The sequence below is a fragment of the Trichechus manatus genome, unplaced genomic scaffold (genome assembly GCF_000243295.1).
Source record: "Trichechus manatus latirostris isolate Lorelei unplaced genomic scaffold, TriManLat1.0 scaffold00011, whole genome shotgun sequence".
NCBI classification, from domain to species: domain Eukaryota; kingdom Metazoa; phylum Chordata; class Mammalia; order Sirenia; family Trichechidae; genus Trichechus; species Trichechus manatus.
The window spans coordinates 25,296,139-25,302,966 of NW_004443947.1; positions in this window are offsets into that span (position 1 = coordinate 25,296,139).

Consider the following 6,828-nt stretch of genomic DNA (forward strand, 5'->3'; position numbering starts at 1 on the left):
AAGAACACCAAAGACACAAGGAAAGTATTAGCCCAAGAGACAGAAAAGGCCACATAAACCAGAGACTTCATCAGCCTGAGACCAGAAGAACTAGACGGTGCCTGGCTACCACCAGTGACTGCCCTGACAGGGAACACAATAGAGAGTCCCAGACGGAGCAGGAGAAAGGTGGGGTGCAGAACTCAAATTCTAGTAAGAAGACCAGACTTAATGATCTGACTGAGACTGGAAGAACCCCGAAAAGCATGACCTCTGGATTCTCTATCAGCCCAGAACTAAAACAATTTCCGAGGCCAACTTTTCAGACAGGGATTGGACTGTACCGTGGGACATAAAGTGATACTTGTGAGGAGTGTGCCTCTTAGCTAAAGTAGATACAGGAGACTAAATGGGCAGCTTCTGTCCAGAGGTGAGATGGGAAGGCAGAGGGTTAGGAGCTGGTTGAATGGAGATGGGGAATCAGGGGTGGAAAGGAGGAGTGTGCTGTCACAGTATGGAGAGAGCAATTAGAGTCACATAACAATGTATGGATAAATTTTTGTATGGGAAAAAAATCAACAGGTTGGAAAAAACTCTAAATATTTCTGCTTTCCACTTGTTTCCTAATGATAAATAATGATGCTCTTTATAATGTGCCAAACACCTAATACAGGCAAGTTGCTACTTACCACATACCCCTGCCTGTTTCTCCTTCTTCATCTCCTCTCACTCTCCCTTCTTGTCTCTCTAACTCAGGAGGATCATGTCGGCCTCAGGCTCTTTGCACTTGCTGTCTCCTGCATCTTTGCATAGTTTACTCCTTCTCCTCATCCCTGATGTAGCTCTAAAGTCATCTCCTGGGAGAGGTTGCCCCTGACCACCCTTTATAAAGTAGCCATATCACTGTAACATTAATCTGTACCTATTTTTCCCTGTAGATATTATCACTGTCTCTCCATTAAAAGGCAAGGCTTTTGTCTGTTTTTTTTTTGTTTTTGTTTTTGTTTTTAGCCTCTGGAACAGTGTGCCTGGCAGAGTAGACACACAATGAAGATTCACTGAATGAATGAACTTGTTCTTTGATAAACTATAGTAGGCATCTTTAAGGAGTAAAGTTTCCATTTAGATTCTGGAAATACAGCCACACAAAGAAATGTTTATTACATGCCATGTTTTCAATAGACCTTCTCATGACATGGACTTCATAGCCATTATTAATTTGTAATTTATGGAAAAGAATATTAGACTGAGACTAATGAGTCCTGGATCTTGCCACTATCTGTAAGACCATGAACTTTTGGTGCAATAATTCCATTTCTAGAAATTTATCTCAAGGAGAAAATTGGACACATGCACAAATATATATGTACCAGGATGTTCATCCAGTGTATTTATAATAGTGAAAATTGAGAGGAAAAAAATATTAAAAAAATCAGGCTTGGCAAATAAACCATGGTATATCCATTAATGCCACATTCTGAAGTCCTGTAAAAACAAAGATTATACCTTGGTTTCGAGGTTTCCGGTCATGGTTTCATGGGACATCCCAGTTAATTGGCCTAATAATGTGCTTAGTGCTTCTCTTCTACCTCCTAGCTCACCGTGTAGTGTCTGGGTTCTTAAAAGCTTGAAAGAGGCCATCCAAGGCACAACAATTGGCCTCTATTCACCTGGAGCAACAGAGGAAGAAGGAGAGTGAGGAAAAGGAGGAGGGTATGGAATGTGCAACTAATTGCTTCCTTGAACAACTGCCTCCTTTGTCATGAGACCAGAAGAACTGGATGGTGCCTGGCTACCATTACTGAACATTTTGATCAAAGATTCTGTAGAAGAATCCTGATCAAGGGGGGGAAATTCAGAACAGAATTTCAAGTTCTCATGGACTCTAGACTTCCTGGAGCCATGGAGGGTAGATGAACCCCTGAAACTATTGCCTGAGATAATCTTTAAAACTTAAACCAAAAATATCCCCTGAAGTCATCTTAAAACTGAACAATAGTTTAGCTTAACTAGTAAAAGATGTCTGCCTTGAGCACTGTGTTCTTTTAAGAACTGTCTATATGGGGTCAAACAGCAGCTGGAAAGATTAGACAGAAACCTTAGGGGGCAGTGAGTTTATGTTAATGAGGGAAGAACAACTCAGACAAAGGGGGTGAGAATGGTTGCACAACTCAAAGAATATAATCTGTGTCATTGAACAGTACATGTAGAAACTGTTGAACTGGTATATGTTTTGCTGTGTATATTCTCAACAACAACAACAAAATAAATCTAGGAAAAAAAAACCCTATGGAGCACAGTTCAACTCTGACACGCATGGGGTCACCATGAGTCGAAATCAACTCGACCTCAACTGGTTTACACCTGTGGATATAATCTAATGTAATGTAATCACTTTCCATAATGTAATATAATGTAATGCAATTAATCAATCCCTTGAGGTAACACCAGTGCAGGGTGTATCCTAAATCTAATCACTTCTGAGTTATAAAAGGAGCAGATGAGACACAGAGGCACCCACAAACAGAAGAAGACAGATGCCTCATGAGGATCGACTGCAAGCCAAGGAATCAAGGAATACCCAGAGCTACCAACAAGGAAGGAATCGACATGACTGAGACCCTGATTTGGACTTCTAGCCTCCAGAACTGTGAGAAAATGAATTTCTGTTCTTCAAAGCCAAAAAAAAAAAAAAGTTGATTATATTCATTTTGTTACCTAATAAATATTCATTGAGTACTTGCTAATTTCAGAAAACTGTTTTAGGTGCTAAGAACACAGCAGTGAATAAAATAGACGAAGGCCCTATCCTCGTGAACCTTGCATTTTGATGGGAAAGAAAGACAAAAAATAAATAAATATACTCTATGATTTCAGATGATGAGAAGTGCTATGAAAGAAGGATAACAGAGTAAGGGGACAGAGAATGACTATATTTTATAGAGAGTGGCCGGGGAAATACTGAGAGAGGTCACAATTGACCAGAGACCTGAACAAAGAGAGAGAGTGAGGCATTCAAATATCTGTGGAGAGTTCTAGGCAAATCAACGGCTCTCTGGCAGGAGTGTGCTTGGCAAACCTGAAGGAAAAAAAATAAGGCCAGTGTGGCTGGAGAAGAGTGAGCCTGAAGAAAAATGGTGGGAAACCCCTGAGAGGCAGACAATTAAATTTTGAAGGGTCTTGTAAACCATGGTAAGGACACTGAATTTTATTCTAAATGAGACGGCAAGACTTCCTTAAGGAATTTTGAGTTCAGAAGTGATCAAATCTATCCTATATTTTAAGACAAGGTAGTAAAGAGTTGTTGTGTGCCATCAAGTTGATTTTGACTCACAGTGACCCTATATGACAGAGTAGAACTGCCCTACAGAGTTTCCTAGGCTGTAATCTCTTTTTTTTTCCTTTAGACCTTATTTATTCTAGTTCCGCCTATAGTTTTTAGACATTTCAGTGTGCTTTTAAGAAATTCACTAATATAATTTAGAGTCCATTATTTTATTTCTTGCTTAACTATATTAGTTGTGATCAGTAAAATTGTTTTAAGCTTGTGAAATGCATATTTATTCCATAATGGAAACAATTCAACAAATATAAGATTAATAAAGTATTTTGAGTGAATTTATAAAAATTATAGTGACTGTTAATATTGTTTTAAACTAGTTTGTTGATAAAGATTCTATTTGGGTTTACTTAATTACAAATGTCAGTTTCATATTCTATATGCATTTTCAGAGCAATATCTGCTCTGTTTTCATTTCACACTGATCCCATTTCCTGACAGTTAATTCAGCTACTGGATTCTCAGTTCATTTCTCTGTTTATAAGTATGATTATAGCTCTCACTTGTGGGTCTGAAGTGAAATCCAAATAAAATTGTATAAGAGGCTTATTAGTATATGCATTTCTAGAGTTGGATTTGGAGACTTTTTTTTATTGTTGTACTTTAAGTGAAAGTTTACAATTCAAATTAGTCTCTCATACAAAAATTTATACATACATTTTTATGTGACCCTAATTGCTCTCCCTATACTGTGAAGCACACTCCTCCTTTCCACCCGATTTCCCGTGTCCATTCAACCAGCTCCTGACCCTCTCTGCCTTCTCATCTCACCTCTGAACACAAGGTGCCCATTTAGTCTCATGTATCTACTTGAGCTAAGCAGCAAACTCTTCACGAGTATCATCTTATGTCCCGTGTTGTTGTTGTTAGATGCCGTCAAGTCGATTCCAACTGTCCCAAAGTCAAGTCTAATCTTTGTCTGAAGAGTTGGCCTCGGGAATTGTTTTAGTTCTGGTTTAGTTCTGGGTTGACAGAGTCTGGGGGCCATGCTTTCTGGGGTTCCTCCAGTCTCAGTCAGACCATCAAGTTTGGTCTTTTTACTAGAATTTGAGTTCTTCACCCCACCTTTCTCCTGCTCCATCAGGGACTCTGTGCTCTGTTCCATGTCAAGGCAGTCATTGGCGGTAACCAGGCACTATCTAGTTCTTCTGGTCTCAGGATGTTGCAGTCTCTTGTTTATGTGGCCCTTTCTGTCTCTTGGGTTAATACTTTCCTTGTGTCTTTGGTGTTCTTCATTCTCCTTTACTCCAGGTGGTCGGGACAAATTGATGCATCTTAGATGGCCGCTCGCTTTCTTTTAAGACCCCAGACACCACTCACCAAAGTAGGATACAGAACATTTTCTTAATAAGCTTTGTTATGCCAATTGACCTAGATGTTCCCTGAAAGCATGGTCTCCAGTCCCCCACCCCTGCTACTCTGTCCCTCAAAGTGTTTGGTTGTATTCAGGAAACTTCTAGGCTTTGGTTTAGTCCAGTTGTGCTGACTTCCTCTGTAGTGTGTGCTGTCCTTCCCTTCACCTACGATAATTCTTGTCTACTATCTAGTTAGTGAATAACCCTCTCCCTCCCCACCCCCCGACCCTCGTAACCATCAAAGAATGTTTTCTTCTGTGTTTAAACCTTTTCGTGAGTTCTTATAATAGTGGCCTTATACAATATTTGTCCTTCTGTGACTGATTAAATTCACTCAGCATAATGCCCTCCAAATTCTTTTATGTTATGTTTCACAGATTCATCGATGTTCTTTATCATTGTGTAGTCTTCTCTTATGAGAACATACCAAAATTTGTTTATCCATTCATCCGTTGATGGGCACCTAGGTTGCTTCCATCTTTTTGCTATAGTGAACAGTGCTGCAATGAACATGGGTGTGCCCATGTATCTATTCGTGTGACGGCTCTTATTTCTCTAGGATATATTCCAAGGAGTGGGATTGCTGGAACGTATGGTACTTCTATATCTAACTTCTTAAGGAAGTGCCAAATCGATTTCCAAAGTGGTTGTACCATTTTACATTCCCACCAACAGTGTATAAGTGTTCCAGCCTCTCCACAACCTCTCCAACATTTATTATTTTGCATTTTTTGGATTAATGCTAGCCTTGTTGAGGTGAGATGGTATCTCATTGTAGTTTTGATTTGCATTTATCTAATGGCTAATGATAGTGAGCACTTCCTCATGTGTCTGTTAGCCTCCTGGATGTCTTCTTTGGCGGAGTGCCTGTTCATATCCTTTGCCCATTTTTTAACTGGGTTATTTGTCTTTTTGTTGTTGAGGTTTTGCAATATCTTGTAGATTGTAGAGATTAAACACTGATTGGATGTGTCGTAGCCAAAAATTTTTTCCCAGTCTGTAGGTTGTCTTTTGACTCTTTTGGTGAAGTTGTTTGATGAGCGTAAGTGTTTGATTTTTAGGTGCTCCCAGTTATCTAGTTTCTCTTCTGGTGTTTGTGCATTGTTACTTATGGTTCGTATTGTGTTTATGCCATGTATCAGGGCTCCTAGCATTATCTGTATTTTTTCTTCCATGATCTTTATCATTTTTGATTTTATATTTAGGTCTTTGATCCATTTTGAGCTAGTTTTTGTGCATGGTATGAGGTATGGGTCTTGTTTCAGTTTTTAGCAGATGGATATCAGTTATGCCAGCACCATTTGTTAAAGAGACTGTCTTTTCCCCATTTAACGGATTTTGGGTCTTTATCAAATATCAGCTGCTCATAGGTGGATGAATTTATGTCTGGATTCTCGATTCTTTTCCACTGATCTATGTATCTGTTGTTGTACCGGTAGCAGGCTGTTTTGACTACAGTGGTGGTATAATAGGTTCCAAAATCAGGTAGTGTGAGGCCTCCCACTTTGTTCTTCTTCTTCAGTAATGCTTTACTTATCTGGGGCCCCTTCCCTTTCCATATGAAGTTGGTGATTTGTTTCTCCATCTTATTAAACAATGACATTGGAATTTGGATCGGGATTGCATTGTATCTGTAGATCGCTTTGGGTAGAATTGACATTTTTACAATGTTGAGTCTTCCTATCTATGAGCGAGGTATGTTTTTCCACTTATGCAGGTCTCTTTTGGTTTCTTGCAGTAGTATCTTGTAGTTTTCATCGTATAAATCTTTTATATCTCTGGTTAGATTTATTCCTAAGTATTTTATCTTCTTGGGGGCTATTGTAAATAGTAGTGATTTGGTGATTTCCTCTTGGACGTTCTCTTTGTTGGTGTAAAGGAATCCAACTGACTTTTGTATGTTGATGTTTATCTTGTATCTTGATACTTTGCTGAAATCTTCTATTGGTCCCAGTAGTTTTCTTTTGGATTCTTTGGGGTTTTCTGCATATAAGATCATACCAGCCGCAAATGGAGATACTTTTGCGTCTTCCCTACCACTCTGGATGCCGTTTATTTCTTTTTCTAGCCTAATTGCTCTGGCTAGGACCTCCAGCACAACATTGAATAAAAGTGGTGATAAAGGGCATCCTTGTCTGGTTCCTGTTCTCAAGG